The following is a 9,944-nucleotide window of genomic DNA, read 5'->3' as shown; positions in this document are numbered from 1 at the left end:
TATCTATCTGCATTGCCAGTTGAGATGTCTCTGAGCAACGAGGCTTGCGTGTGACGCAGCCAGCGTGTCCTTCCCTGTTGCTCTGGCCTCACCTGTGGCAGAGGTCTGGCCGGGATTTTCCCTTTCTAGCTTTGGTCTTTGATTTGGCTTCACATCTGATGGGGCGCTGGATGGGGCTCCCCCCTTTTGGGTTGCTGGGGCAATGGGTTGGAGTCTCTCTTTTGGGGCCAGGGAACTGTGACCCTGACACCGTTTTGAATTGTAGTTTGCTTGATATTTGATACCATCGGCCATGAACAATTAAGTGTGGATGATCAGAGCCCCGTTCCAGCTTATATATAATCCTCCTAGAGTGTACTTTGCAAAGCTGGGGGCATCTTCAGCCATGCTCCCGTAAATGAAAGAGAATGAAATTTTTACTGTAACAGCTGTGACCTCAGGACTCCCTGAGATCAGAACAGTGGCCCTGACAGCTCTGCTGTCACGTCAACGTGGGGCTTTTGCAGCTTGGCGTTTATCTTGGGCGTGTGCGTGTGTGTCTTGGTACCTGAGTCCAAATTGCTATTCTCTCTTCCTAGTTTTGCTGAAAGTTAGGCATCTGAATGTGAGTGAATGATACACATATTATTACCTATTATTGTTAATTTCTGTAAGTTGCAGTGGGTACTTGGGAACTGGAAAAATAAATCCCTGAAAGTAGCTGAGATGATGGGGTTTTGTATAAACCGTTTGAAAAGGAATTTGCAGTTCTCTTCCCGTGCCTTTGAGGTATAAATGATCTATCTACCTGGGCTCTCAAGGGAAAAGGCTTGAACTCAGGCAGAAAAACTGAGATCTCTGGTTCTGTCTGTCTTGAAATAAAAATTAACATGGAAAAGAGTTCTATTTAATTGACTTCAAAGTAAGCACTTACAAATTAAATACTTCTAAGTATAAAAGAAGCTCGGTGGCAAATTTTGGGCTCGCGTGATCTAGGAAATGTTCGGCATTAACATCTGATATTAAAGCTAGCTTAAGCTGCTGGTGTAATCAACACAGACAGGTCTTCCGTTGTACCCAGGCTTCGTGAGGGGCAGTGGGTTCGTGCTTCCACTGCAGGGTTTAACAGAAAAAAGAAATCAGTTAACTTGATCTGATAAAATTCTTATAAGTAAGTTAAATGCAAATAACTTTTGGGTGAATTCTTTGGAAATAATTCTGTTTTAGGAATGTCTACTTAAAAATGACCTCTCCAGATACTTGGTACCTTGAGATTTTAGAGTTGTGCTAAATTAAGTTAAATGATGGAAATTTATTGACTAGCTGGGTCAGCCCCAAACAAAATAAGATACTGAAACAGTTTTTACTGAACATTTGGCTTCCCTTTACAGAGAAACTAAAGATGTTTAGGACATGAAATATGTTTGGTGCCACATTGAGATATTTTCTATAAAAAGCATACGTTTTTAGAAATTATTGTTGGTATTTATGCTTGCCAGTCTACAGAGTGCTAATATAAAAGATGGTTCTTAATGGCTTACTTCTTGGTTTTCACTAGAAATTAAGGTTTTTAAAGTTGAAGGTTCTAATTTAAATGTCTTCAAGTTACTAAAAATAATAAAGGAAATATTTCAGTATACATCAGAAAAGCAGGGTATAAGTTTTTGTCTAAAAAGTATGGGGAATGCAATTGCATTTTGTTAAGGGAAAAGTTTGTAGGAAGCCTAAAAAGAAGTTTTGTGCATGGTCAGACTAAGATGAGATTACACAAAAAGTAGGTGAATGGATTTTGTTATTAAAATCCTGGTGCAGGACTAGGTTTGGTTCCTCTGTTAGGAGAGCAAGTTCACTTGCTTGTGACAACAGATGCTTCTGGTAACAGGCTGTGGGAAACTTTTCGATGTTGACAAACTTCCTATCAAAATTCTAATCAAAGTTCTTGTGACTTCAGCTCATTTTGAGATGCTTCAGAGGACCCCTGAGACATCTCAGAGAACAATATTAAGCTAACTAGTGTCGACTGAAATAAATGCACAGCCTAAATGTTGAGGGTTATGTTTTATTCAGTGGACAATTCTGAGGACTCGAGCTGGGATGACAGCCTCTCAGGTCGCTCTGAGGGGGTACTCGGAAGAGCTAGGGGAGGAGCTAGGATATACAGGAGCTTTACAACAAAGACCAGGTAGTTGGAACAATAAAAGATTACTTGTTACCTAAAGAAAACCAGGCATCTCAAGTTAAAGAATTTAGTGCTTTTCTATATATGGGAGGGAGCAAACATTTGGGCCCATTGAATTCATTCCTTTGACAAGCACCTAGCTGTCTAGGGCCAGCGTCCTGTCCTTTCTTATTCTGAGTCCCCTCAGGGTGCACCACTGTGAGTGGCTGCAGAGGCCGGGCTGCAGGCTTGTCTTCACTGGGGGGGTGGGGGTGGGGGCCAGGCGCTGATGACTTGATGGCTTCAGCCTTCTTTGTTTACTGATGTGGTTTGCAGTATTTTTCCTTCACACTAGGATGGGTTGGTATGTTTAAATTACACGGCATTCTCAAATGAGTGATAAATCTCCTCAGATTATATGGTACAGATGAATGTTGTTAATATAGACATTCTGGAAATGATATAAGGTTTCTGAAATTTAGTTCTGTCCTGGTATGATGCGATCAGTCATAATTCTGGTTCTAGTCTGGTTGTTATCTTAAAATGCTGTACGTCACAGCAACTTGATAAAGCTTCTTTGTCAAAAAAATTATAACCAGATCTTTACCCTCCCCTTTTGTAAGTCTTCTGTTATTCATGGACAGTTAAGCTAGTGCTTTGCAAAACTGCTTCATCTTCAGTGAGATTCTTAAAAAGGACTTTTCGACAAGTACAGGTTTCTTTTAAATCGTACTGCTGAACTGGGTGAGATACTTAAAAAGATTGAATGAAAACTATGATTTTGTAAAAAGGATTAATTACATAGGACTGAGTAAAGTGATGAATATGGTTATAATTTTTTGGTTTTGTCTGAAATATTACTGGCTTTGAATCTACAATTTCTAACTGAATTGTCCATCAGATGCTTATCTCCCTATCAATATTGAAAGTTTTTGTTTTACTTCCAACCGCACTGTTGCCCCCAACGTTTAGGATAGAAAGAGAATTCTCTCATGGCGTTGTCCCAGAGGATAACTACTCAGGATGTACAACAATGCTTTGTCTATATGTCTATTGCTAAAGGCACAGGTACAGTGCCTGTGTAACAACTGGGTATAAGTGATAAAATGTATGGCCCAAAATGTGTTTCCCCATTAACAGACCTCTGAGCCGGTTCATGATAGCTGATGAGTTTTCCCCCGACATAACTAGGCAAATATAAAGGAGCCCCAGCACGAGGGACACGATCTGAACCTGGGGCAGGAGCATCACCCCAGCACTGAGGGGTGGATATTTTGATCATCAATGCTTTCTGTTGAAAGATTTGCAATCAAAAGGGGAGATGATGGAAAAATCTACACATACTGAGATAAGGGGAAGTCATTCTGAAATTATACATAATTTCACTTAAACTTTACTGATTGAAGCAACCTAATTTATGGCTTTTGGACACGCACAGCATATCTGCTTTGGCTATACAGAAGATATTTGGCTTTTTATCTATTTTTGTACCTGGTGGTTATCATTTGCAAATCTCAAACTCCCAAATTTATCTCTTCCCACCCCCTTTCCCCTGGTAACCATAAGATTGTTGACTATGTCTGTGAGTCTGTTTCTGTTTTGTAGATGAGTTCAGAGTGTCTTTTTTTTCTCTTTTCTTTTTAGATTCCACATATGAGTGATATCATATGGCATTTTTCTTTCTCTTTCTGGCTGACTTCACTTAGAATGATGATCTCTAGGTCCATCCATGTTGCTGCAGATGGCATGATTTTATTCTTTTTTTTTTTTAATCACTGAGTAGTATTCCATTGTTTATACCACAGCTTCTTTATCCAGCCATCTGTTGGTGGACATTTGGGTTGCTTCCATGTCTTGGCTATTGTGAATAGTGCTGCTGTGAACACTGGGGTGTATGTATCTTTCCAAATTAGAGTTCCCTCTGGATGGATGAAGGAACTATTGATATGCACTGCAATATGGATGAATCTCAATATGATCATGCTGAACGAAAAGAAGCCAGATAAGGAAAGTGTGCCTCTTGTATGAGTTCACTTGCATAGAGTTCTTACCAAATGAAAAATAAGCTGTGGTGACAGAAAGCAGGTCAGAGGAAGCCTGGGGCGGGGGAGGCAAGGGGATGAAGGTAACTGAACATAAAGTGTTAGAAGGGGCACAAGGGAACTTCGCTGGGGCGGTGGGTATATTCATTATCTTGATGTGGCGATGGTTTCACAGGTGTAGATATTTGTCAAGACCTATCAGATTTCACTTTAAATACGTGTATTCTATTACATGTCAGTTATACCTCAATAAACTGTTTCAAAAAATTTAAAAAATAAATCATAAAATAATTTGGGGAAAATAAGGCAATTTCTTTTTTTTAAATTTACAGCAGTTTTTTTTATTGATTTATAATCATTTTAAAATGTTGTGTAAATTCCAGTGTTCAACACAATTTTTCAGTCATACATGGACAATATACACACTCACTGTCACATTTTTTTCTCTGTGAGCTACCATAACGTTTTGTGTATATTTCCCTGTGCTATACAGAATAATCTTGTTTATCTATTCTACAATTTTGAAATCCCAGTCTATCCCTTCCCACCCTCCGCCCCCCTGGCAACCACAAGTCTGTATTCTCTGTGAATCTACTTCTGTCCTGTATTTATGCTTTGTTTTTGTTTGTTTGTTTGTTTTTTAGATTCCACATATGAGCTATCTCATATAGTGGGAAGACCTTCTTAAGCATAAGTGCAAAAAAATACCATAAAAGAAAGAAAATGTCAAAAGATTTAACTACGTGAAAATTTAAAACCTATTGAGGGGGGAGGGTATAGCTCAAGTGGTAGAGCGCATGCTTAGCATGCAGGAGGTCCTGGGTTCAGTCCCCACCTAGTGCCTCCTGTAAAAATTAATAAACCTAATTTCCTCCCCACTGCCAAAATAAGACAATTAAATAATACAATAATAAATAAAAATAAAGAAAACCTATTAAGGAAAAAAACAACACAAAGAAAACTAAAGAGCAAAGGGTAAACTGGTAAAATCCTGACCAGTATGTCCAGACATATGTTCTAAACATATTTAAGGTATTAAGAGTTTTACCAAGTAATTAGAGAACTGAGAATGTACCAATTGATTGATGCGCAAAGGACATGGATAGGCAATTTATAAAAGGAAAACTATAAATGGTTAAGAAACATCTAGAACTTTTTCACTAATCACATCAATGCAGATTAAAATTGAGCTGGGAGATGTCACTCTCTACCTAGTAAATTAACACGTGAATTTAAAAAACTGACATAACCCCATGTTGAACATGGTGGTAGAGGAACTGGAATCCTCCTGCACTGCGCAGCTAAAGGGAGAGTGAATGTGCAACTTTTTTTGGAGGGCAGTTTGGTGGCCTGTATTAAAAGCCCTAATCCTTTGAGCTAGAAATTCCGCACCAGTAGTATAGCCCAAGAAAATAATCCCAACAGAGGAAGAAACGTCTTACCCAGTTTGCAGCTAAGTTCAACCATAACTGACTGACCTTTGATCGTCCATCTGAATCCTCCAGCCCACTGGTGATTCTCTGAGACAGCCCTTCCCAGCTCAGGGCTTGTGCTCTAAACCTCTTGGGGTCACCTGCCATCACATCTCACTTTTCTTGATGATTTACATAGCTGGATAAAATATATGTTTACTCCTAACGAATGCTTTCTTAGTGTTTTCAGAAGTACTATCAGTGGATTCCGTGTCCGTTTGCAAATGGTTTGCTTTCCACGTTTCCTCCCCCGAATGCAGCATTTAATTTGACTTAAACTGAAAAATCCAGCTTAATAACCTCCAAATTTATTTGGAATAATTCTAAATAATTCCAAATTATTTCCAAATAATTAAAAATTTTGATATTTAAATTTTAAATCAATGAATTATGTATTTTTAAACCTCAGTGGTATATTTTTAGATCAAAACAGGCATGGCTTCAAGGGAACTGACTTGTTTGCTACCACATAGTGAATCAAATATCTTTCTAGACTTCCAGTGATTCTAAAACATAATAGAAGGTTGTATTGAATGGAAAACTTTTTGAAAGGCAGATAGTAATTTTTATTTTCATGAAATTATTTTTCTGTATTTGAGAGTCAAATGATCTACAGAGAAGCTTCATTAGTAAGATTCTAAAAAGGTCCTATCCTCAGAGAAAATTAAATTTGTGCTGAAGGCTACATTCATTCTCTGTGGGTCTCTGTCATGTCTTCTCCAGGCTGAGATTACAGTGATCCAGGCTGTCCTAAGAATCACAGACTCAGAAGTCAGGGACCAGGTGCCACACCCACAGAGAGGAGGACTGTGTCTGGTCTGAGTTTGTGACAGCGTTGTCTCCGCCGCGACTTGAGTTCGTGGAACTAGTTAGATGGCTCCATCAACAGCTGCCCTGGGGTGCATGTTCTCAGCTGAACAAAGAGACATTATTTCCTGACAAACAGCCCTTTTCATTTCCTTTCACCTTTGAACTAAACTGCTGTAAAGAGGGAAAGAGAGAAAAAAAAAAAAAATCAGCCGCCCTATAGTATTCAGGCAGTAAAACAAAAATCGAGATAGGAAACGGTCCAGTGTGGTTGTACCGATTTGGCTTTTGGCTACTTGCTAACGGGAATTGACTTCCACCACCTCCCTCTGCCCCGCAGATGGGGTGAAGCTCACAGACCCAGGGAAGCGGCGAAGGTGGGCTCACAGTCACCGTGTGTGTGTGTGTGTGTGTGTGTGTGTGTGTGTGTGTGTGTGTGTGTGAGATACACACACAAAATACTTAATAAGGAAGTCCTTAAAGAAACTTGAAATTGAGATGGCTGGAGATACATGTCATTTAATAATGCTGGTGACTTCATAACCATTGTTGAGCATGGACTGATGCTGTTATGAGCAATCTGTAAACAGATCTTGCTTTTGTCATTTGAAAGGTGGGAAAGCTGAGATGATGGAGGTTCCATCACTTGCTCTGGGTCACCCGGCTCATAGGTGACCAAGCAGGGACCTGAATCCAGGTTTGCTCTGGCTCTACACCTGGGCTCTGGGCTATTTGGCCCTTCTTTTTCAGAACTGTCTCCACGAGGCAGGACTTTTGCTTCTGCGGAGGACGTGGACTCTGCTGGCCAAGTGATCAGGGTCTAACAGCTCCGTCCCTGCAAAGACAGGCTGTGAGCTCAGTTAGCAGAGGTTAGTCTCTTCCTCCCTCCTTACCATTTGAGAGCGTGCTTTTCAGTTGTAGTTTTGAAAACAGTAGGTGGGAAAACCTACTGTAATAGAGAACTGAGATTTACCAAGTAACTCCCTTCTCGCAAGAATTTGAAAAGATTTTTTAGGAAGCAATGCTAAGCTTTTTATAGCTGTCATCCATTCTGCATGATGATTTTTAGACAGGATCTAAAGTGTTCCTACCTTTGACATGTTTGCCAACGTAGGGCTGTCGTCAAATTGAAAGACATTTCATTGTTCTGTGACTCATGTTAATGTGTCAGTATGACTTGTCATTCATTCAACAGTAATTCCTGGGCTGAGGATTTTGTGGAAAACGTGACAAGTGGAGTCTCTACGTGATTTTTTTTTTTTTCTGATGCAGAAGTCAGCTCTACAATCAGCAAGAGTTGAATTATGGCACCTGCCAGTTGTTTAGAGCGGGTAAAAGTGCGATACTCTGCTGGTCCACTCTTGTGATGGGGAATGTCTTTAAACTAATGGCAAATGAAGACACAGTTATAAACTGGCTTTGGTCATACAAAATCTCTTCTGTATTGAACCTGCAGTTCAGTATGCATACTGTCATATCAAATTTGAATTGGGATAGATTTAAAAATACTTTAAAAGTTTTTAATTGAAAAGAACACATATTTTAAAAAATGACCTTAAAAAGCATTTGTAGCTCTTACTGTGAAGACAAGTTTATGTGCTTGGCTTACATAATCACCAATTTATTTTGACTCATGCAATTAAAGATCTAGAAATAATGCAAGAATTTGGTAGGGGTAGGGAGTAAATTGTGAACCCCTTAAAATACAAACATTAAAATGTTTGCTCCTAAAGGCAAAATATGAGCTACGTTTTTAATCAGAATGCCAAGTGTCTGCAGCTGTTCAATGAATTATTTTCCATATTTGATGTTGAGATTGGGGGAGTGGGGTAAGAGAGAAAAAGGAGTTTTTACCTGTAAAGATAAAGAGGAATGTTTTGCAAAGTTTGAGCCCAGTCTGTGCTAAGAAAGGCAGGGGGGCTGTCTTTCTGGATGAGAAGTCATTAAACCCTGCAGCCTGTGCCGAGCAGCATGCAGAGAACGGAGGTCCTAATGAGAAAACATCCAGGACTTTGGTGGAGGAAGGAGCCCTGACGTCTGGAAAGCAATGAGTCTGCTGAATTTAGACAAAATAGGATTGAAAGACACTATATCAAGTTAGGGCTCTTCAAAAAGATGACTCATCCTAATTCTTAAGTCACTTTCTAGAAACCATGTGACTATAAGTCACAGAAAACGGATTATTAGAGTCATGATGTGAATATAACCAGAGAGTGGGTTGGACAAATTTCTATGCTGTTAACAAGCCCTGGGTTGAGTTTCTGGGTCACTTCTGCTGTCTTTTGCCTCTTGTAAAATGGGCACATGTACCTTTTTTTTTTTCATACAGGAAGCAGATGACCCAGGTCCTAACCCCACAGTGGACAGCCTGACCCCAACAGTCGTGGGTTTGGACTCTGTCTTACTTATATTCCAGAGGATAGCAAGCTGGCTCCTGCAGACCAACTGACCTCCTTTTCACATGACTCTTCTCAGCTGCAGCTGCTGGGTGAGTCCCAATCCAAGGCGGTTTCGCAGCCAAGCCTTGCGCGAAGTACATCATGCGGGTGTCTGTCCAGTCCCGGGAGGTGAGAGCTTTGATCATCTCCATTTACATTTTGAAGAAACTGTCTTAAGACAGGAGGCGGCCCCAAAAGCATCTAGTTACTAACTGGTGGAGCCAGGGCTTGAGCTCAGGTCTGTTAGATTTGTTGAGTTCACACATGTTCTCCCCCACGATTCCAAGGTGGGTACCATTCTACAAAGTTTTCTAAGTGCCTCACTGATGTCTGAACCCCTGCCCAGCTTTGGTCTCCTCCTCTACCTTGAGTTTCTAGCTGAACTGTTACCTGATATGTTTTCTTTTTTTTGGAGTGAGAGTGGGGCAATTAGGTTTGTTTATTTATTTTAATTTTTTTTTAATGGAGGTACTGGGGATTGAACCCAGGACCGCAGGCATGCTAAGCACGTGCTCTACCACTGTGCTATACCCTCCCCCCGATATGTTTTCTTGTGTTTTATCTTCCTCTGTATCATGTGTAGGCTTCTGGGGGGAAAAAAAGCCCATTTCTTTGTTTCCGAATCCAGTACATTGGTCTCTTCCCTTCCTTAGGCTGAGCTGTTTTGTTCTATTGCTGAAATTCACTCTACACCACGTGGCAGGAGGCTCACCTTTCACTCTGCTTTGCTTCAATGAAATGAGATAATGGTTGTTTATTTCTGTTCACTTGTAAGCCCACGTTTCTGAAACCCAGAGCTTTTTTAAAACCAAGTTGTTGGACTTTTAAAATATATTTAGACTCTGAGAGCCCTTGAAGATAATACATAAGATTAAGAGAGGTTCACAAAAATGGATTAAATGAAAGTAACAGCGTTTTCTATAACCTGCTCCAAGGTAGAATGTTAACTTGATTGCACTGGAAAGATCATTCGGAAAGAACCCACCCTGAAGACCCTGTGTCTCCCCACACCACCTCCTACACGTGTAACTGGGATGTAAGGATTTGC

At 40.1% G+C, this 9,944-nt stretch overlaps 1 protein-coding gene and 1 long non-coding RNA gene across 2 annotated transcripts in view; both read left to right on the top strand.

Moving 5' to 3' along the window:
• Positions 1–531: 531 nt before the first annotated feature.
• On the top strand, positions 532–5,157 carry LOC116658329. The gene is made up of 3 exons (XR_004313676.1): positions 532–604; positions 2,787–2,789; positions 5,147–5,157. It is a non-coding gene; the product is annotated as an uncharacterized LOC116658329 (long non-coding RNA).
• A 3,724-nt stretch (positions 5,158–8,881) lies between these two features.
• Positions 8,882–9,944, top strand: part of COL21A1 (collagen type XXI alpha 1 chain) — a 218,319-nt gene continuing 217,256 nt past the window's right edge. The window contains exon 1 of the mRNA XM_032463320.1: positions 8,882–8,946. The gene's annotated coding sequence lies outside the window, so the exon portion shown is untranslated. The remainder of the gene's footprint in view (positions 8,947–9,944) is intronic.

Source organism: Camelus ferus, chromosome 20 (assembly GCF_009834535.1).
Source record: "Camelus ferus isolate YT-003-E chromosome 20, BCGSAC_Cfer_1.0, whole genome shotgun sequence".
In the NCBI taxonomy this organism is placed as follows: domain Eukaryota; kingdom Metazoa; phylum Chordata; class Mammalia; order Artiodactyla; family Camelidae; genus Camelus; species Camelus ferus.
This window is presented reverse-complemented; position numbering and strand designations above follow the sequence as displayed.